This window comes from Peromyscus californicus, unplaced genomic scaffold (genome assembly GCF_007827085.1).
Source record: "Peromyscus californicus insignis strain IS unplaced genomic scaffold, ASM782708v3 Scaffold_6__1_contigs__length_162567912, whole genome shotgun sequence".
In the NCBI taxonomy this organism is placed as follows: Eukaryota; Metazoa; Chordata; class Mammalia; order Rodentia; family Cricetidae; genus Peromyscus; species Peromyscus californicus.
In genome coordinates, this window is record NW_026294584.1 from 72,542,517 (window position 1) to 72,565,971 (window position 23,455).

General features: G+C 40.0%; 1 protein-coding gene across 1 annotated transcript in view; it reads left to right on the top strand.

The window, feature by feature from the left end:
- Window positions 1-23,455, top strand: part of Znrf2 (zinc and ring finger 2) — a 78,636-nt gene that overhangs the window by 14,910 nt on the left and 40,271 nt on the right. The window lies entirely within an intron of this gene.

Below are 23,455 nucleotides of genomic sequence, written 5' to 3' on the forward strand. Positions count from 1 at the left end.
CTTTGCTAGTTGGATACTATTTGGACAGCAGTAGGTATACTATAGTGTGGTACTAATCACTTAAGATTAAGTTAGACTCAGTTATAAGCTTTCTCAAGAAAGCTACACGCATATGTAAGCCATGCTTCAGGGCTTCTCAGGACATCTGCATGGCTTCCCACCTGACTACAGATTTGGGGAAGAAGGCCACGACTTCTCTGGTTTTTGATTATTTTCCAATACTAGCATTGAGTCCAAGGCTTTCTGCATGCTAGGCAAGTGTTCTACCACTGGGTTGTAGCCCCAGCTCTTTACTGCTTGTGATCAGATCTTATTAAAGTTGCCTAGGCCTCAGACTTGTGATCCTCCAGTTCCAGCTTCTAGAGCAGCTGGGATTGTAGGCCCGTGACACCACACCAAACTTCTCAGGTTTGGTAATTCACCACTGGGACTTACTTACAAAGCTCAGGAGAACACTACAGTTATCATTGCTGCTTTATTATAAAGGTGGAGCCCTCCATGGGGCAAGATTGCTGAGCACTAGAAAGCAGTTGGTGTCCCTTCCCCATGGGATCTGGCTGTGGCTCCAGCAGAGCTCATGCTCTGTATGCATGCACCAGAGAACTCTTCCAGGTCTTGTAGCCACACTGCTTATTTGGACTTCATTATGTCAAAGCTCCATCCAACCTCCCTGGAGCTTGAGGTTGACTCAGCTCCCCATCCTCCAATCATAAGGAGTCCTTTCTAGCTCCCATTCTGAATGTCTCTTCAGCATAGTCAGGTGTGAACCAGTCACTTGGGAAACTAAAAAAATTTTTGAAGTTCTGCCAGAATTTTGAGAGAAAAAAACAAAAAACAAAACAAAACAAAAACCCCAGACACGTTCTTTGTTGCACAACAGTTACCGAGGAATACAATTTTCTAGTTGAACAGAATGCGCATTTTAACTTTCAATAGATATTAACCCTCCCCAAAGGCATACTAATTTATTCTGTGCTGCTAGTACAATTTCTGCTATCTTTGCTCTTAGATGTTTTTCTTCTTTTTAGGTAGCTTCTACTTTTCCTCTGTTTTGCTGATAACTTTTTCACTTGGAATTTTTGGCTACTAGTGAAAATGAGCATTTCCATGTGCTTACTGTTAGCCACGCATGTATGTTTTTAATTGCTTGTTCATTAGCTTTGCCTATTTTTTGTCTGATATGTTTATATTGTTTTGTGGTTCATTGTATAATGCAAATACATAGTGGTTTTTTGTATATACATATTTCAAATATTTCTTCTCATACCACTGGTTTATAAGGTTTATGAATGAGGTTCACTGTATTGGTCTTTAATGATACAGGGTTATGAATTTAAATGAAATTGACATTTGTAAATCTGTTCCTATAACTGAAGAAGAAAAGATCTTTCCTTTTTTCTTCTTCCCCTTTTTCTTTTTCTTAGACATAGTCTCACTGAGTAGCAGGCCAGTCTCAGCCGACCTGGAACTCGATATGTACACCAGGTTGACTTTGAAGTCACAGAGGTTTGCCTGTATGGCTGTTTTGGGGAGGGTTTTTTTGTTTGTTTGTTTTGTTGTATTTTACTACAGTTTAGAATGTATAATGTTGAATTTCATAGAAACTTAAATTATATGAAGCTAGTATGTCTCATTTTTTGGACATTTGTGTTTGAGAGTAAGGAAGAGTTGAACAGCAAGAAGAGACTATTTGTGGTAGTGTCTGAGAAGTGAAAGCTAATAACTATCATAACCTGGGTAGTATTTCTGTAAATAGCTGTGTAGTATAGTGTATTTCATATAGAAATATATGTTAGAAGAGGGAATTCTTATCAATAAAATTGATGCTTCGGGGCTAGAGAGATGGCTCAGAGCCTAAGAGTGAGTACTCTTCTTGCAGAGGACCTGTGTACAGATCCCAGCACCTACTTTAGGTGGCTTACAACTGCCTGTAACTCCAGCTCCAAGGGCTCTTGTACTTCTGGCCTCCACAGGCACCTACCTGTACTCACCTGCACATACCCACACACATAGTTAAGAAAAATATAAAAATCTATCTATTTCTAATGGATTTCCTAAAAAGAAAAAAAAAACCAACCCTGAAATATTTTGCCATAAAACTGAGAAATATATATTAGAATGAGCTTCAATAACACTAGCAGAATTTTGTTTCTATAACTCTCAGCTTCATATAACATTTTAATATGTCCTTATGGATATTGTTTTATATCTGTAGATACCTCAGTTATTAAAGTATATGGATATACTCATACTTATGCTCCAAGTAACACTTTTCAAAAAGAAAATGATATACTCTCCCATTTTATAAATCAGAAACTAAGGTTCTGCAATATTAATGACTGAATCAATCCAGTGTTGTTTTTTCCATTTCACTGAGTGTTGGTTGCCTATTGATGCTGTAACAAATGGTCACAAATGTAGCAGCTTTAAACCACACACATTTGTGATCTTACAGTACTAGTGGGCAGAAGTCTGTAGTAACTCTCTCTCTCTTCAGTGGGCAGATTGCTGCTGCAGACCTCCAGGGGAATCTTTCCTTGCTTATGGCCTGCTTCCCATTCTTCCCAGCTACGTGCATCAGGCCAATTCACACTGCCATTTCTCTCTTTAATTCTACCAGACTCCTCTACAGTTTAAGGACCTTTGTAATTACATTGGATATGCCCATTTAATCTGGGGGCATATTCTGATGTTTTTGTGTGATTTTATATTTGAAGATTTAGTAAGTTTCTAAGTGCTAGATGGTAGTAGCAGAAAAATCTATATTTATAGAGCTTCATGCTTGTCAAATTTTCTTGTAAAGTTTATTTGAAAACTTTTAAAATGCTTTCTTCCTGAACAATTTCTAATTTTATTGAGTCTGCTGAGCTCTGTAGGAAGTAAGCAGCTGGAGTTTTCATTTTTCAAGGGAAGATTCATGTGCATACAAAGATCCTAAGTGCAGGATTTGAAGATTTTGACTGATACATACACTATATCATGATCACATCATTAACATGGCGTGTCCTTCTGAGAGGCCAGCTAATACTTCGTTTCTGTTACCATAAACAGAGCTTCATATAAATGAAGTCATACTATGTGTACTCACTGACTTTGGCTAATGTGATGTAGGAACAGTTAGAATTGAGTCATTGGAAAGGACCATGACTCTTTGCCTGTGTGCTGTAACAGTGTTCTGTGATCTGCGGACACAGGTGAGAACACCCAGGGTGTTTAACTGAAGTGTGTGCACATCTCTAGTGAGAGAACAATCAAAATTTCATATTTAATCCATTCCCATTTCATCCATTCTTCAGTTTCCAGCTAGTGATTAAATTTTAGGTTTTTATTACGTTTTCAGATAATTCACTACAGCAGTGGGATGTAGTGGTTGGGGAGCTTTAGTTTTCAAAGTGTATGAGAAGTTCCACTTGTTCAAGGAATACAGAGGCAACAGAGAGAGCAAAGATTTGCGTGGTAGACACTTACCGTTTTAGTTTGATCTGAAGTTTTTTAAAAATCAGGTATAGGCAATGGCAGGGGTTTTTGGTTTTTGGGGTTTTTTTTTTTTTGGTAGTCTTTTTTGTGTGTTTGTATAGAAGCCAATGAAATATAAATGAATCAAATATACTGTTTTGATTTGGGGCAGAGAGGATGCTTTGGAAAGGCTAGCAAGGGTCTTGGCTAAAGGGAATCTGGGGCATGGTCATTTTCTTGCACTTTGCTTTGTTTTGAGACAGGGTCTTGCTATGTAGCTCTGCCTGGCCTAGAACTCACTATGTAGACCAAGTCATCCTCAAATTTGGAGCAGTCCTGCTTCTGTCTGCCTCCTAAATGGGCCACCCATGCTACTTGTATGCACTTTTTTTTTTTTTTTAATAATTTGAAACCAGTTCTCTTTTTTTTTTTTTTTAAAGATTTATTTATTTATTATGTTTACAGTGTTCTGTTTGCATGTATTCCTGCAAGCCAGAAGAGGGCACCAGATCTCATTACAGATGGTTGTGAGCCACCATGTGGTTGCTGGGAATTGAACTCAGGACCTCTGGAAGAACAGTCAGTGCTCTTAACCTCTGAGCCATCTCTCCAGCCCTTGTATGCACTTTTGACATACTACTTTTTAAATATAAGGAGGCATCATTCTACTCGAAGTCAGAACTTTATTTCTCAGTTTTGGAAGTTTCTATGTCCTAGCTGGCCTATTTTTAAATGTCCATGTTTTGGTTGTTTTAATGACCCAGTGCAGGGAAAATCCCACTGGTGCAGTTAGTTCCACAAAGCTGGTGGGATGCACAGTGTGTACCTAGGAGAAAAGTGCTCCTGTGGGTAGTGTGCCAGAAGGACCCTTGTGCAGAGTGGCCTCTGCTACGTGTCAGGAGAGGGAAGGAGTTTCACCTCTTTTTCCCTTTGAGAGCAAAGCTAGTTCTGTAACCTTGTGTGTGAGGAAAGCAGTTTTCCTTGCTGAGAGTTGGAAACTCTTGAGCAGTGGTTCTCAACCTATGGGTTATGACTGACCCCTTTGGGAGACAAAGTACCCTTTACAGGGGTCGCATATCAGACATTTGTATTATGATTCATAACAGTAGCAAAATTACAGTAATGAAGTAGCAACAAAAACACTGTTATGGTTGGGGGTCACCACAACATGAGGAACTGTATTAAAGGGTCGCATCATTAGGAAGGTTGAGAACTACTGCTCTAAAGAAATTGAGAAAACTGACAGGTCCTGCACTGGAGGTTGAGATCTGTTAGTTGTCTACCCTGTTCTCTTGCTGTAGCTATGTGTCTACATACTCAATGTCTTAGACTTCCTTTTAAATTATGTATAAGGAGGAGAGGAAAACGTGATATGGTAGACTTTTATAAGCAAAACATCACAAGACTTAGCTAATCTTTGTGTTTTAGCTCACTTCAGTTTGAGCGTGGAGGAAATGTTTAAGTATTAATTGCCATGCTTAATCTGTATCACATTTTTATTGCTGTGTGTAAAGCAATAAAAATACTGCAGTGCCTACTGCAATAAGTTAGGTAGGCTTTTGGCATTGGAATATAAAGTTGAAGAAAGATCTTTGTCCTTAGGAAATATATGCTTGCTAAGAATTCCTTGGAAAGAAATTGTTCCAGTATAAAAAAGTACTGTGTTTTGTTTATTTCAACAACTTTATTTCCGTGTGTGTGTGTGTGTGTGTGTGTGTGTGTGTGTGTGTGTGTGTGTGTGAAGAGAAAAAAGAAAGTAATACTAATTTACTGCTAATGCTTCTAGAACTGTTTATACTCAGGTCTTTTGTACTTGATTCCATCTGTGTGCTCTGAACACAATTGGGATGGCACCACTGAAAACTTAGTTTGTAGAAGACTGGCCTCCTAAATTTTTCTGGAAAAATGAATTCTGTAGCCACACAAATCTATAACTTACTGAAGTTCTTCAGTAAAGAATTAAGTCACTATTTCCCCAATTAATTCTATAGTTACTTTTACATTTTATTTATTTATTTAATTCTATTCTGTGACTCTCAAACTTTCATGATGGTAGAGAATCAGGGCTGGACCCCATTCCCACCCAGTTCTGTTTGAGTAGATTTGGGGTGGACTGGGAATTTGCATTTCTGACAAGTTTGCCTTTACCTTATGCTCCCTTGAGATAATTAGTTCCTAGAACTGTGATAGGCCATCATCTTAACTATTTCCCTGCTGAAAGAAGGTACCTGTGGTGATGTGAAAAAGAAAGGCTCCCTGTAAGTGCATATATTTGAACAGTTGGTGGAACTGTTTGGGAAGGATTAGGAGGTGTGGTCATGTTGGAGGAGGTGTGTCACTTGGGGTGGGCTTTGAGGTTTCAAAAGCCCACACCATTCCCAGGGTGCTCTCTATGCTTCCTGGTTGTTACTCGTCAGCTGCTGCTCTAGTACCATACCTGCCTACTGCCATGGCCCCCATCATGATGGTCATGAACTCCAACCCTCTGGAATTGTGAGCCCCCAAATGAAATGCTTTCTTTTATAACTTGCCTTGGTCAAGGTGTTTTGTTACAGCAATAGAAAAGTAACTAAGACAGTATCTTGAAATTTGGAAAGCTAGGTGTGGCCATGCACGCCTGTAATCACAGAGCTAGAGAACCTGAGGCAGGAGGATTAAGTTCAAAGCCAACCTGGGTTGCATGCATTTCAAGACTGCTTCATAAACACAAAAATAGGAAATCCTTGTTTTTTTTCTTTATTTAATGTAGAGGGCCTAGGGCAAGTGGTCTTAATTAACATAATTACCCTAGGTAACATTATTTTCCTTTTTGATTAAGTCTTTTCTAGCCCTGTAACCTTCAGTTTAGTTCCTCTGTCCGTAGAAGTGATGAAAGGTTGTAGTTACTTGGAAAGATTGTAGTTAAGGATTAAATGATGTATTTACCACAGTATAGGATGCATCACATCCAGTTACAACTTTAATGAGCAAATGGCAAATCAGGGGGTCAGGTGGCATTCTTTTTTTTTTTTTTTTTTTTTTTGGTTTTTCGAGACAGGGTTTCTCTGTGTAGCTTTGCGCCTTTCCTGGGACTCACTTGGTAGCCCAGGCTGGCCTCGAACTCACAGAGATCCGCCGGCCTCTGCCTCCCGAGTGCTGGGATTAAAGGCGTGCGCCACCACCGCCCGGCCAGGTGGCATTCTTTTAGTTAGAAACTTCATAGAAACGTGGAATCTCAGGCCATACTCCAGACTCACTGCTGCAAGGCTGCACTTGGAGAATGTCCAGGAGATTTGTGTGTACATTGCCTCGTGAAGAGAATCAGTATAGCTGCCATGTTGGGAAAAAGCAACTCCCGGTTGGTTCAGTCTGTGACTCACTTTGATCTATTTTATAAACTGGCTGGTTTCCCATGTCTATATTGATGTTATCAATTAGAACATGTACTGTTTATTCTAGAGCCCATAGTACTTTGATAGTGTCTTTCTTGGTGTTCCCTAACTATAGAACAGTACATGCTATTGTAAGCCTTGAAATAACACATAAAGATGAAACATGCTTGAAAGTGTATTATCTAAGATAAATTACCACTAAAACCAATAACTCTGGTATATTGTTAATCCTGAAATTCTCCAGAAAAATACAGTTCCACCATTTTGGCTGAATTTAAGCAAGCTATTACTAAAATTTTAAGTATTGACCAAGATGGAATTTGGTCAGGACCACCATCTGGAAACTTTCACGTGTTAGCGGGGCTTATATGGACAAAATGCATAGTCCACTGTACTTTCCCATGAGGCTTTGTTGTTATTTTCCAAGAACTACAACTCCCAGAATCCCAGGAAGTTACCTGGTCCTTGTGTAAATGGGGCTTACAGGTTAACTTAGGGTCTAACAATATCTCTTTATTCATTCTCTCTCTCTCGCTGTCTCTCTCTTTCTTGCTCTCTTTTGCTTCCTCCTTTATCCCTCACATCCTCATATGCCAGATGCTTGCTTGATTCATTGTGCAGTATGCACATGGATTTAATCATTACAAATACATAGAGAGATTTTGTGGTCATTGTTTTACAGAAATGGGATTATGTTATAGACTCTCATCAGCATCTTACTTGTCTCACTTTATCTACTTCCAAGTTCATTTAAAACTTTTTGCTTACTTTATGTGTATATGTGTGTACTTCTTTGTATGTGTACCACATGCAGTGCTCTCAGAGGTTGGAGAGGCATCAGATCTTGGAATTGGAGTAACATGATTGTGAGCCACCCAGTGTGGGTACTGGGAACTGAACCTGGGAACTGAACCTTCGTCCTCTATAAGAGCACAAATGCTCCTAACTGCTGAGCACTATCTTCAGCCCTTTGACTAATAACTGCATGATAGTCCATGGTAAGAAAGTTGGACACATTTCACAATTTTTTGTTGGTGGTCAGTTGTTCATGTAGTCTTGTATACTGATGGTTATCATCTCTATAGAACTTCTGGATAGGACAATTTTTAAAATTATTTGTATTACACAATGAATTTTACATGTAGGATGGATAGATAGATAGATAGATAGATAGATAGATAGATAGATGTAGGAAAGATATACCTATAGATAGATAGATAGATAGATAGATAGATAGATAGATAGATAGATAGTAAGCATAGGTTTCCTGAAGTTTATGGTTTTATTGCTCACTGGTGCATCCCAGCACAGACATCAAACAGGAGGCTTTGGTTTTAAATGCCATGTCCTTGTTACCTTTAAGTAGTTTGATCGTTTTCATATTGATAATGCTGCATTGAATGAATGTGCCATAGTTGCTGGTTGATTGTTCAGGTTTTGCATTATAAACAGTGCTGTGGCCGGGCGGTGGTGGCGCATGCCTTTAATCCCAGCACTCGGGAGGCAGAGGCAGGTGGATCTCTGTGAGTTCGAGGCCAGCCTGGTCTCCAAAGTGAGTACCAGGAAAGGCGCAAAGCTACACAGAGAAACCCTGTCTTGAAAAAAAGCAAAAAAAAAAACAGTGCTGTGAGAACATTTGGAGACGTGGGTTTGGGTGTATGTTTGCTCTCTTGCAGTGGTCTTCACACTTTTAACATTCTCAAAGTAAGTTTTAATACCACCTTTGGGTACTGGGCTTGTAGGTCAATGATTGAGCACTTGCTTAGCCTGCCTGATGCTCTGCATTCAGTCCACAGCTCTGAATCAATACAGCAAAACCTGACTGCTTTACACAGTGTTCTCTTTCAGTTTTTGTCATAATTGAATATTTCAGTAGATTAAAATTTTAGGTCCATTACAAATACTGATCTATAAAAATACTCCTTTAAATTGTCCAAATATGAACATAAACATATGATTTCAGATATTTAAAATTTCATTAAATTTTAATTGTCATCAGGCTCCACATAGTAAACATTAATTTCTACTTTAATAATAGTACACAGTTAATTACAAGTAAAATGGAAGTTGTTCAAAATTTAATATATACTTAGCATAAATAAGATTTTATTGGAAATGCATTTCTTTGGTTTTCCCACTTCTGGAAGTAGAATTCAAGGCCTCATGCATGTGTTTCTTAATGATACAGGCGAGGGGATGGAGTGATTGGGTGATATGATTAAAGAACATGTCAGAATGTCCAATGCTTCTTTGGTGCCAGATGTTTTTTGTCGTTGTTTGCTTCTCCTTGTTATTACTGTTTGGTGTATTAAAACGTGATTTGCAGGGAGTGAGAGGTATGGCTTTCTTTATAAAGTGGGAGAAGAACAAATGAAATGGAGCCTGGATCACTTCCATGCTCTTAAACCATGGAAGGAGGAGGCCCGTATGAGATTGTATAGTTTTTAACTGATAGCCTGGAAAGTCTTTAGATCCTCCCAGCTGTAATATTCCCTTCACTCTATGGGATCAGTTTATTCATGTACAGTGCTCTACTGGCAGTGAGTAAGTTACAGGTCTGCTTTTGTCAGATTTTCTAGTCTTAAGTGCTGTTCCAATTGCTTTCTGTTACTGTGATAAAATACTAACTGAAAGCAACTTGGGAAGAAAGGTTTATTTAGATTTTACTTCCAGGTTACAGTCCATCCTTGAAGTCAGGGCAAGAACTCAAGGCAGAGCTTAAAGAACCATAGAGGAGTGCTGCTTACTGACTAGCTTTCCTTGGCCCATATGCAGCCTGCTTTCTTAGACAACCCAGGACCACCTGCCCAGGGGTGGGGCCATCCACAGTGGCTTTGACCTGCTTATATCAAGTCACGATCAAGAGAGTGCCCCACAGACATGCTTATAGGCCAGTCTGATCCAGGCAATTTCCTCAGGTAATGCTGGGCTGTGGCAGCTGATTGACAGCTGAAGCTAACTAGGAGTGGTGGGAAGATATGCTATTTCATGTTCATATTTGTTCTTTTATTTTTCTCCTGTTTCTCTCTCTTTCAACAGGATAGTGTTATGTGACCCTGACTGGCTTTGAACCTCTGATCCTCCTCCCTCAGCTTCTTGAGTCCTGTTTGCAGATGTTTAACATCATGGCTGGTTGACCAATTATAGTTTCTTCTTTCATGATTCCATGTTTCTTCTTTTCAAAGGCCCATATCATGCTTACTTTTCTGCTAAATTGTTAGTATTTTACTTAGTGATTCACAGATTTCTAAATGTAGTCTGTTTTCTTTTTTTGTTACTTATGTTCTAAATATCTCTGAGTTTGATGCTTGTTTCCTTGTTTACAAGGAAAAATATACATAAAAGTTGAGAAAAACAGTATCACAAAACCCCCTATTATGGTGATATATTGTGTCCCCCAATGTACTATGCACCCTAATAAAGCTTATCTGAGGATCAGAGGAAAAAGCCAGTCACTGTACTAAACACAGAAGTCAGGCAATGGTAGCACACACCTTTAATCCTAGCATTTGAGAGGCAAAGATCCATCCAGATCTCTTGAGTTCAAGGCCACACTAGAACAGAGCCAGGTGTGGTGGCCCACACCTTGAATTCCAACACTAGTTAACCATAAAGGCCTGGAGGTCTGTACAGACAGACAGGAAGTGACAGAGCTAGGCAGGAAGAGGAAGTGATGTAGCTAGACGGAGAGAGGAAGTGAGATTACAGGGACAGAAAGGCATATAGGCGTGGGTATACAGGAATTAGGTCTCTTTGGAGACTGAAGTGTTGGTGAGGTGAGGTTGGCTGTGGCTTGTCCTATTCCTCTGATCTCTCAGTTTTCACCCCAATATCTGGCTCTGGGTTTTTATTAATAAGACCATTTAGTAATTCATCTTACACCCTATCACACACATTCAAAGTCCATGAATATGTTATCTGTTCCAACCCCTCATCCTCAGTCCCAAGCAAGTCCCAGACATGTCGTTTCCAATGTGGACATAGTAATTTATTTAATGTTAGTTGTCTTTCCCTGCTCTTTAGATGTCTGCCTTCTCCTCCGTCTGAAAGGGGCTCTTAGTGACTAAAATGAAATCATGGCACTTTCGCCTTTCATGTTCAGACTTTACTGCTCCTGGGATTGAGTTTTGTATAAGATGCAAGGTAGAGAGGTCAATCTTTTTAAAACTTTGTCTGCATTTTTATACCCATTTGTCCTAGCACTGTCAATCATCTGTAGCGCACCCTTTTCATAAAATAATGTTTTGTCTGAAGCTTGGGGGGCAAGTGGAGCACTTGACTTGTGTTTCTGGCAGAGTGTGCCCCACAGACCAGCAGTGTCAGCGTCACCTGGCTGTTAACACAGATTATTGTCGCCCCGCCACTGAAAACCTAGTCTGTTTTAATAGAACCTCATGTGGTTCTGATGCATGCTCAAATATAGGAATGTCAGTTTGATGGCCAATGTTAGACTACCAAGGAATTATGATCCAGCCTGCAAAAACTGCAGGTACTTGTTTGTAATTCTCCATTCTCGTGATTTACCCCTTCCCTGCCTAGTCTCATGAATTTGCTGGGTGATGCTGGAGGTTCTGGAAAGGAATCTAGTCTAGGTTGTGGTAACAGTGAAGGCTAAGCCCTTTGAGGGCATCATTCTAGCAGAAAGACCGGTGCTGTTCTCTGTCTCTGTGGGTTTCCATCTCCGTTTTCTGGCCCGGGGAATGTGTAACACACTTGCCAGCTCATTTGATGTTCTTGATTTCTTTTTTTTTTTTAATTTGGATATTGAATTAGTTTCTATCAGAAGGGTAGGTCCAGGTACCTATTCTACTATATTTCTGGGATAGCTTTCTCTGTTAAATTGAGTAGATTTTACTAGCTTTCTGTCTAGGAAAATGCAAACTAAGGTGCTATGATGACAACATTGTCACACTTTGTGTGTGATATTGGGAACATTCATATTAAACTTAAGGTGAAATCTTTCAAAGAGATTGAGGACAATTATGACTTCCTTTCTTGCAAACTCAAAAAGTATAGGAAGTTGAGGGAAACAAGCAAAAGACAGGCATCCACTGCTAATGTCCGCAGAGCTCTGCGTGACAGCTGAGCCACCACACTTGCACACTTTTGATGCGGGTGCTGGGGAGCCACACTCCTGGCTTCATGCTTGTGTGGCCTCGTGCAGCAAGTGCCTTATCCATCCGCTGAGCAACCAGCCCAGCCTTCAGTCTTTGACCCTTCAGCTTCCACCTACCCAAGTGCTGGATTACTGGTGTGCACACCATCCCGGCTCTCCATCCCAGCTCTCCTTTGTGTTTCAAACAAACACATACATACATAAACACATAACCTGAGGGAAATTTTGTACAGCCATTTTAGCTTATTACATTTTGACTATGACTTGTCATGAGGTCAGGTGTGGAATTTTTTTTTTTCTTTACTTTAAAAGTTTGAGATTTTGGATTGCTTTGGTTTTATGAGGCAGGGTTTTATAATCCAATTGTGTTATAATAGGCTAGCCTTGAACTCCTAATCCCCCTGCGTGCCAGATTGCAGGCACATACCACTGCACCTGACACACTTGGGATTTTGGAGTAGGGATGCTCAGTCTGTGTCTGTTCTTGGGGTATTTGTCACTGTGTGTCTGTGGTGGGGACATTGTATAAGAATGTGCTACTTTACTACTTACTACTTGTCTCCTTGAGACTGAACAGTGACTGGCAGCTCTTAGTCAGAAGCGTTAGAGCAGCTGGTCTGTATCCACCAGGATCCTGATTGGTAGATAGAGCATCTTGCTTTTTAGATACCATTTATCTACCACCCCAGCAAATGTGCTTAAGCAATTCCATGATAATATGAAACTATTTTATTCTTCCTCAGATATTTCAAAAGATACTTTAAATTAGAGGGGATACACCTTGTTTCATTTTTGCTAATTTGTTCTTCTAGCCTTTTCTACTGTGAATGGAACCTAGGGCTTTGAGCATGATTGGCAAGTGCTTAACCACTGAGCTCTGTGTATCTCTAGCCCTTGGTCTTTTGAGATAGTGTCTCATTCTGTGCCTAGGCTTCCTTTGAGATTGAAATGTTCCTGCAATCACATCCTAAACACTGGAATTACAGTGTGCACAATACCCAATTTTAGACCTTTTTTTTTTCTTCTTTTGTGTGTGTGTGTGTGTGTGTGTGTGTGTGTGTGTGTGTGTGTGTGTGGTGCTGGGGATTGAACTCATCTCTTATTAATAACATAACATGCTAGTTAAGTCTCCTACCCTGGCTACAGCTAGCTCCTTAGTTTTCAAACATTGGTTATTTAAAGAGATCTCTGAAAAATCTTTATCACAAATAACCACCTCCAAGTTACCTTTCTTATAAATCATTAGAATTCATTGTATGAGTGCTTTAAATCAATTGAACTTTGTAAACCTCTTATCTCAATAGTGATAATAATAATAAAGTTAGATGAAATAGTGTAGCATTTAGCAAAATGTTTGGCTCAAGTGAAATCTTTTTCAAATGAAAGCTAACATCCTTATTATCAAATTTATTATTCTCTATCAACAATTTGCCTTAAATACCAAATGTGAAAGGTGGCGATGAGTTAGAGACATAGCTCAAAGTCACAAAAGTTCCTGGAGCAATTTTCTGAGGCATGAGATACAGACAATTTGAGTAGATTAAGAATTTCAACCTTTCACTTTTTTTTTTCCAGGATAGTAGTTGATTATTATCACACCAGTAAATAATAAAGCTACTAATTTTGCTCAGTGAAATGTTGAAGAGCCCTTTGAATCCATTGTGGATAGATAGTGTTTAGTTTCCTGGAATACAGGAGATAGAAGTGAGGCAACAAGATGCTGCTTGGTTCCTTTATTATTGTGGTTGCACAACCGTGTTAGGACAACCAGCAGCTTTCCTTTCTGGCCTACCCAAGTCCGCTAGCTGGGATAACTAAGCAAGCTGTATTCCAAATCAGTCAAGGGAGGACTGGGAAGCAAAGAGGGGCTGCTGCTTCTTGGTCTTGCAGAAAGTGGGCCACTTGCCTCCTAGTCTGTTTATCTGCTGTGTTATTTTAGGTGCCTAAATTTGATGCTACTGAGCCGCCACTTTCTATCATTAGTATTGATTGGGTTTTCCCTCTTTTTTTTTTTTTTTTTCTACTCTGCTACCCCTAGTCCTTCTGGAACCAGTAGTGTAATGGTAAGTATTTAAATAAGCCTTACAAAGTTTTTGACCTAGTGAGGATTTTTTCCCCTCACACATCTTGGTGAAAACTTTGTAGACTCCAGCTGGTCTCTGTGGTTTGGCAGGGTTCATTGTTGTCTTGTTTGTGTGTAGGCTGATCCAACTGTTCTAAGGTACCCTGTCCTTGCATGCTTTGTCAAATGGCATCATTGTTTGTGGGCCATAGTGTGTTTTTCTTGGAGCTTGCATTACCTCCCCCTTTTCTTTTTTGTGTTTTTGTTTGGGGCGTCAGGGAGGGAAGGGAAAGGCTGTGCTGGCATCCTCACTATTTTTGCCGTAGTCTAGGCCTCTGTTGAGTGGTGACATAAAGCAAAATAGCCAGTGTTTTTGAGCTTTAGATTCAGTCTACGTCTGCTAATGATGCTTTTGTTTGTTTTGTTTTGTTTTTCAGACAGGGTTTCTCTGGGTAGCCTTGGCTGTCCTGGAACTAGCTCTGTAGACCAGGCTGGCCTTGAACTCAGAGATATGCCTACCTCTGCCTCCTGAGTGCTGGGATTAAAGGCATGTGCCACCTCTCCTAGTGACTAGTGATACTTTTTAAAAGTCTTTGATGGGGATTGGGGACTTAGCTCAGTGGTAGAGTGCTTGCCTAGCAAGCGCAAGGCCCTGGGTTCGGTCCTCAGCTCCAGAAGGGGAAAAAAAAAGTCATTGACTCTGGTAAATTCTCTATCAAATTCTATGTTGTGTTATAACTCATTGAAATGTCAAGATATCAAACGCTGTTAAGTATTTTTTTAAAGGTACACATACGTGTTTAACACTTACACCATAGTGTTCAGCTTGTTATGCAGTTACCTCAGAACTGTAAATAAATTTACATTTATAACCAGGTCAGATCTTTTATTCTTTAAATTTATTATTATGACATATAATTGGAAAGAGTGCCAGGCTGGACTAGAGTACTAAACTTTGTAGTGAACTTTGGGAAAGAACTTTGATAGCATTCTGTCATCAAACCAAATGTCTAATTTTGGTGAAATTTACTTAAGCAGAATTAGTAAAAGAATACAGTTATATGCCAAATACCTAGCTGTTACTGTGTACAGACAGAGACTATCTGTACCTAGACATGTCCACCTATGCCATCTGATAGAAAGCTCCTATTTTCCTTAGAGCAGTTGTAAGCCTGGTGTCATGATCATTATTTTTTGTCTTTGTGTTTCATTATTTGTGTATTTCTAAATAATGTTTGCCAAGCTGGTATAAAATGCATTTATACTCCTGTTTTGGATTTTGATTCTTTCCCTCCAATATTACATTTATAAGACTTGTTTATAAGACTCATTTATATTGAATATAGCTGTTATAGAGTCTGTAGTATTCCTTTTATGAATACACCAGAATTTATTTTCTAGGAAAAAAAGAAAAACATTAATGAGTACTAAGAAAACAAACATGGCCCAGTAAAATATGAGACAAGACTGCCCATCATGAGATGCTTTTTACATTTATAATTTCTTCCCCGTGGTTGTTTTTCATTGTTGTTTGTTTGTTTTTAAACAACCACTTCTGGTCATTGGAATTAATCTGACAGTGTTCTGTGATGATGAAAATACCAGATTTTATCTAATCATTTAATAATTGGGCATTTGTTTGTGGGTTTTTTTTTTTTTTTTTTTGGTTTTTCAAGACAGGGTTTCTCTGTGTAGCTTTGGAGCCTGTCCTGGAATCACTCTGTAGCCCAGGCTGGCCTCGAACTCACAGAGATCCACCTGCCTCTGCCTCCCGAGTGCTGGGATTAAAGGTGTGCGCCACCACCGCCCGGCTTGTTTGTGTTTTGCTGCTAAGAAAACTATTGCCAAGTTACTATTTTGTTAGCATGTATTGTGGTGCATGCATGCACATACTTCTTTAGGACAATATTTCTCAAAGTATTTTGAATATTTTAGAAATGCGGATTCTTTGCGCACGTGTCCCCCCACCCCAGCACCCCTTTTAGTCAGAATCTCTGGGATAGGTCTAGGAAACTAAAGTAGGCTCTCAATATGAATCTCCACACAGTTCAACTTGGGAAACTGCTGCCCTGGGATCCCTACCTGGAATTGGTATCTCTGAGCCACCACTGGGTGCACTTGTAGCTTGCTATTGCAGATTGGAAATTTAGTTTTCCATGGAGCTTGTATCAAGTTTTACTTAGCACTAGGGGTACTTGGCCCGCTGTACCTCTGCAGCCTGTAATGGAAACTAATTTTAATCTTTGAATTTTGTAAATAAAATTTGAATGGTTTCTGAGTTCATTTTTAACTACAGTTGTTATGCTGGAGAGATGGCTCAGCAGTAAAGAGTACTTGTTGCTCTTCCAGTGGACCTGGGTTCAAGTTCTAGCACCTGTTGGTGGTTTTTTACTCTTCTTTGGAAGGCCTGACACCCAGCTCCCAAATAAATTGCACACGGAGGCTTATTCTTAATTATGAATGCCCAGTCTTAGCTTGACTTAGTTTCCAGCCAGCTTTCCATATCCCGACTTCCTTTTACCTCTGGGCTTTTCCTTTTCTCTAAATTCTGTAAATCTCACTCTTACTCCGTGGCTCGCTATGTAGCTGGGTGGCTGGTCCCTGGAGTCCTTCTCCTTCTCCAAGATTTCTCCTTCTATATATTCTCTCTGCCCGCCAGCCCAGCCTGTCCTTTCGCTATTGGCCAGTTCTTTATTAGACCATCAGGTGTTTTACACAGGCGCAGTAACACATCTTCACAGAATTAAACAAATGCCACATAAACAAAAGTAACACATCTTAAAATATAACTACAAGCACCCCCATAGCAGCTCACAACTATCTGTACCTTAAGTTCCAGGGAATCTGACACCCTCACTCACACATACAGGCAGGCAAAACACCAATGCACATAAAATAAAAATAAAATCATTAAAAAATATAGAAATGTAGATTAGGGTTGAAGGAGAAATGAACCGAGTTGGAAAGGAGTAAATGGACAAAGGACGTCTTTGTACAGTGGGGAGAGAGAGACAGAGAGAGACAGAGAGAGAGAGATGGAGGAGAGAGAGAACAAATTTGTATGAACAATTTGTGAGTGAGGAGAGCAGGCACAGGTAGCAGATATCTCTAGTGGTATTTCAGCTGTAGTGGTACAGGTATAAGCAGGCATCTGTAACGGTAGTCCAGTGGATAGCAGACATCTGTCTGTAGTGTACTCCAGTGGATAGCAGACATCTGTCTGTAGTGGTAGTCCAGTGGATAGCAGACATCTGTCTGTAGCGGTAGTCCAGTGGATAGCAGACATCTGTCTGTAGTGTACTCCAGTGGATAGCAGACATCTGTCTGTAGTGGTAGTCCAGTGGATAGCAGACATCTGTCTGTAGTGGTACTCCACTGGATAGCAGACATCTGTCTGTAGTGGTACTCCACTGGATAGCAGACATCTGTCTGTAGTGGTACTCCACTGGATAGCAGACATCTGTAGTGATACTCCAGTGGATAGCAGACATCTTTTAGTGATAGTCTGACAGTAACATACACTTGTAGTGGTACTCTAGTGGATAATTATGCCTAAATTTAGGGTGGTGGTGGCTGTCAAATCTATCATGGTGGAGAGGTGCTTGAGCATAGACAGTGGCCATGGGAAACACATGTGTCATAAGCCTGACTGTCATGCACCCTTGTCCTCAACTCTGCCTGAGAGTGGGGAACCTTTTGGTCACATTCACTGGTAACTTATAGTCATGTCATAAGCAAACCTTTTTTTGAAGAGATTTTCCTTGTTGCCCCTTTGGAAACAGTTATTCTGAGCAACTAATGATTTCTACAAGGAGGATACAGACTTGCATGAGAGTGCCACATAGCATATGTTTTAGACTATCTCCTCTTTCTGTAATAAGTGAGGACTAGAAAATAAATAAATGAAAAAGTAAAACTACCAGTGTGTACTGAAATATGAATTTCCTATAGTTTTTTTGTTGTTGTTTTTGTTTTTCGAGACAGGATTTCTCTGTGTAACTTCACACTTGTCCTGGAACTCACTCTGTAGCCCAGGCTGGCCTCGAACTCACAGATATCTGCCTGCCTCTGCCCTCAAGCACTGGGATTAAATGTGTGTGCCACCACCACCTGGTACCTCCTGTCATCTTTAAAATATTCACCTCAGGCCCGAGTGATGGGATTAAAGGGGTGTGCCGCCACCGCCTGGCGAATTTCCTATAGTTTTAATGTGTCACATTATTCTGATGCCTTTTACATTTTATTCAGCCGTTTACAAATGTAAAGGTTGTCCTTAACTTAGTTGCTGTACAAAAACAAGTTGTTACCTCAAGTGCATTTTCGTTACAAGAAACTTTGAGGTAGAGAGAGTAAGGAGACTGACACGCTAATTCCCTTCATCCCTAAGAGTCACAAGTCCTTACAGTTATTATTTATAATGCTCTATTTTATTCTTCTATTTGAGTTTGGGAACCCAAGAGACAAAACCGTATACAAACAAGGAACCTCCAGCCAGCACAGCGGGGTGAAGTCCCAGAAGAGCAGTGTCTCTAGGAAGGTAATTAACACATTACTAACAGTAGTCACTTGCAGAGGTCAGGCCCCCTGGGAGAGAAGCTAACAGGTTTTGTCAGACTTAGGTACAGGTGTGTTAGGAAGTGGAGTTGGGGTCTCTAATAGCGGTACTAGACCCTCTAAGAATATATTGTAAAGGTTTCCTATGTTGTTCCCATTTTGATGAAAACAGCTATATTTTTATGATGAGTTGAGGAGGATTCATACTGCAAACATTTATCAGAAGAATTTTTTGCCTCATTATATTGCTTTCTCAAGACCTCACATTCCTGTAGGTAAGTGCTACATGAAGTCATTTAATACATGGCTTATCGATAAACTTCAGTAGAAGCCATCAGCTACTGGCCACCAAATAACTCGTTAACATTACATTAAGTATAAGGCTTGGAATTTCTCTGTACAATCCTGCAGTGTCTACCTTCCCGCCTTCCTCCTTGCTAGAAATGTAAATGGTACATATTTTGTTGCTTTTGATTCAGGTTATGTCTTGATTGTGGATAGCATGGTAAAATCTCCATTATGCAGTGTTGAGAATTATGCACACCCTGAAGCCCCACCCCCTAAAACTTTGATCACCTCTCAACACAACCAAGCTGAGGACCAAGTTTCCAGAAGATGAAACTTTGCAGTGATTGTAAACACTCAGTGGTCATCCTGTCCCTGCTTCACTGCCCTTCATCACTAGTGATGGGGGGGGGGGGGGCATTTTGAGGCTCCCTGGTAGCAGAAACCACTCACATGTACTGCATCAGGCTTTACTATTAGTTAACTCATTGGTCTTTTATTCCCTTGCTGGTGTACTTTCTCAAAAAATGTATTGCCACCTGGGTTTGATCTGGTTTCCGTGGGAGCTGGCCTGTCCCTAACTATTATCCCACATCCCCCTTTCCTTCTGTTCCCTTTTTCAGCTGTCTGTTTGGTGAGTGCAGTTGTATTTGACTGGACATTCTTCTGTAAGGTGGGTTCATTCATCCACAGACTTCAAAAGGAAATCCCACCCTTTGTTCCCTTTACTGGGGAAGTGCTGTGGTGGTTAAGGCCACTTTTACTTTCTAAAAGCTATGCTTTTCAGCATCAGTTTGGGGAAGAGCATCTGTGATTATGACTCACTGCTAAGGTTTTGTTTTTGGTTTTGGTTTTTTGTTTTGGTTCTTCAAGACAGAGTTTCTCCATGTATCTCTGGTGCCTGTCCTGGATCTTGCTCTGTACACCAGGCTGGCCTTGAACTCACAGAGATCCATCTGGCTCTGCCTCCTGAGTGCTGGGATTAAAGGCGTGCATCACCACCGCCCGGCGACTGCTAAGGTTTTATTCCACCTTCACACGCACACACGAGCTTCGGAAGTATGAATATGAACATCTTGACAATGAAAAAGCCACAATACAGTCTGAGAAACAGCTCGGTGACTATTTGAAGTGAGGTGGAGAAAAGTGAAAGAGAATTGTTTATTAAAATAGTCGGAACTGTATGTAGATATAACCAACCGTCTTATTAAATAAGAAACACAGAGCCAATGCAAAGACGAAAGCCAAGAGATCAGAGCTAAGAGCCTTACCTGCCTGCTACAGCTAGCCTCTTCAGCCAAGAGACCTCTCTGAAAGAGACCTACTTTCTGTCTGTTTGTCTTTATATAGACTTTCTGTTCTGCCTTCTCATTGGTTGTAAAACCAACCACATGACTGCCTCATCACTGTCTGTTGGCTGTATCCTTGAACACACAGAGATCTACCTAGCTCTGCCTACCAAGTGCTGGGATTAAAGACGTGCGCCACCACCGCCCAGCTTTTGCTATGGCTCTAATAGCTCTGACCCCCCGGGCAACTTTATTTATTAACATACAATTAAAATCACATTTCAGTACAAATAAAATACCACCATAACTGTAACTAAGCAAAGGGCAGATGTCTGCACAGTCTTCTCTAAGATTGTAACTGGGTCAGATGTGAGAATTGAGGCATCCATTGTGATGTGCTTTATGACTTAAACATGACTGTAAAATGTTATTTTACAGGAGGAATTATTGATTCTCAAATATTTAATCTTCCTCATTCCTTAATAGTTTCTCAAATACATTGTGAAAATGTCTAGAATTTGATCCCACTGTGTTTTTTGTTATTTATTTATTTATTTATTTATTTATTTATTTATTTATTTATTTATTTATGGTCCTTAACGCATGCTCTTAATCACAGCCATTCATTTTTGTGTTTTGAGTTTTGCAGCTCTATGAGGAATACCACCTCTTCTTGAAAACAGATGTAAAATAGTCCCCTGCTATGGTAGCATGCTTCTCTATAAAATATTGTCAGTTATTGGTTGAGTTTGCTAACTGATGCCAGTGAGAGAGGTCTAGAAGAGATAGGGGCTAGAAAGTGTAGCAGCATCTGTTTGTCTTAGTTAGGGTTGTTACTGTTGTGATGAAACACCGTGACCAAAAGGGCTCACAGCCCTATAACGGGTTATCATCAGAATCAGTGAGGGCCGGAACTCAAGGGGAGAAAACTGGAGGCAGGAGCTAATGCAGATTGGTTTGCTAAGCTTGCTTTCCTGTAGAACCCAGGACCACAAGCCCAGGGAAGGCACCACCCTCAATGGGCTGGTCCTGCCTCATCAATTACTAATTAAGAAAATTCTCTCCAGGCTTACTGCAGCCAGATTTTATGGAGGCATTTTCTTAATTGAAGTTCCCTCTTCAGATGACTCTGGCTATGTCAAGTCGACACAAAACTATCCAGCAGCCCTATTCTAGCCCTGCTGTGGACTAGTGTTCTGACTTTTGGTTAGAGTTCGTATCTCACCGTCTTCTTGTCTATAAAAGGAGATTAGACACTTCTGTAGGACCCATTTCCATTCTCCTAACCTTGAGCCATGATGTGGGAGTGGTTACAGAAGAGTAGCGTCTCTTGGGCAGCCGCACTGACCGCATGACGAGCACAGTATGAAGTCTGAGGGTGTCTGCTCCATGTCACAGCTTTGTTCTCAGGAAGAAGGAATCCCTGGGTTTGGATTTTTGTTCTTAAGCTGTGCAGAAAACTGTGGAAGACTTACTTTAAAAAGTGATTGTGAGACATTTAGTGAATCCTTTCAGTACCTCAAGTCTAAACAACCGGCAATTCTTTGGATGACCTTTTGCTCAGATATTTGAATGCTTAATGTGTGTCAAAAAGCACTATTAATGACTTTTGGACTACACAAAATAGGTCACCTAAACTTTGCTTTATTCATTTCCTGTTTGCATCATCCTCAAAAGTAATGGTTCTATAAAGACTACCTGAAAAAGAATGAACAAAGAATTGTCACACACAGGCAGATAATAGAAAACATTGACTTTCCTTAATGGGCTTAAAAATTGAACCCGCATGAAGTAAGTTTTCTAAGAATCCCTGTGATGCAGTCTTTTCTATTGACATGAGTTATGTATGTTCCTTCAGGACTGCTTTGGATGATTCATTAGAGAATCTGATCTTCGACAGGTAAAGCACTTGCTGGACAAGGTTAAAATGTAACAAGTTACCTTGTTTCCGCAATGTATTTTGCTACAGTGTGGAGTTGGCTCATTCACCAGACTGCTGTTTTCATTTTGTTGGACATATTTTGTTCCTTTACAGAAGTAGCTGTCAGTTTTCAGAGCTGGAGATTTCATTTCCTGTTTTCTCCTTTGGCCTCTTGAGCGCCCTTTCCCTGGTAGCTGAAATTCTACCTGTGAGAAAACCATGGTAGTTTAGAAAGAAGATAGGTGAGCTGCATCTTGTCCTGGCTTTGTAAGTTGTTCAGCTTGTATTTTTGGGAGAATTTTTTCTTAGCAGATAATCCTACACATGCCTACCACTGAATAGGTCTCACTGGCAGCTGAAACAGCTGTCTTCTCAAGTTAGACTTCAAGACTGTGACTGTGCATCCTGTATTACTCACCATAAAATTTGTTTACAGAAATTGATTCATTTTTCTTCTTATTGGTAGATTTGAAACAACTTTTCCTTTTAAATAAATTTGGAAAATCATGAGGTTTAGGGCTTGACTACTTGTAATTATGATTAGCAGTAATTAGAGTTCTTTGGCCTCTAATTGTGCTACTCTTACCTTTGTAGAACGCAAGCCAACTTGATTTAGGTTTTCAGTGTTGTCTGTGGATCTAGGTGGAAGAGGAAATAGGGATTGTGTGTGTGTGTGTGTGTGTGTGTGTGTGTGTGTGTGTGTGTGTGTAACTTCTGTCTCACAGATGGTGTCAGACTTGAGAGATAAGATCTACATAGTAGTCATGATATATAGAATGAATATATAGGCCAATGGAGGGCATTTGGGTTTTAAGCTCTTGAAAGATTACATGGTAAAATTTGATCTGAACTTCAAGAGATAGAAATAGGTTTTTTAACAAATACAAGAAAGCAAAGCATATTTACTTGAGCAAAACCACAGAGGTAGCATAGTGCTATTTTGGAGAAAAAGATCCAAAATTGTTTCACTAAATTTATGTTAAGATAATAATGGGGAATAGTATGAGAAGCCGAGTACAGAGACAGATGGCTGTGTGCGCAGTAATGATCGTGCACACCAGGAGCCAAGACGCAGCAAGCCAGAAGCAGAGCTGAGTTCTGCCACTTTGGATTTCTTTCCAGTTGGACCTATATTCTCTTTAAGTGAGCAACTGAACCAAGTGAGTTTCTAGGCTCCTTTTATTATTTCTAGCTCCACCATTGAAGATGGAGAGGACAACTGCCATATTTGGAGATCAGAGAGAGCAAATGGAGATTACTTTGTAAACACATTTGTCTATCGTTAATTTGTTCCACTGTTTTTATATTCAGTTCATATATACTTAGAGAAGCTCAAGCCTTATCAGTTCCTCCTAGAAGTTATTAGCCAATTCAAGTATTATAAAGATGAAAATATAAGAA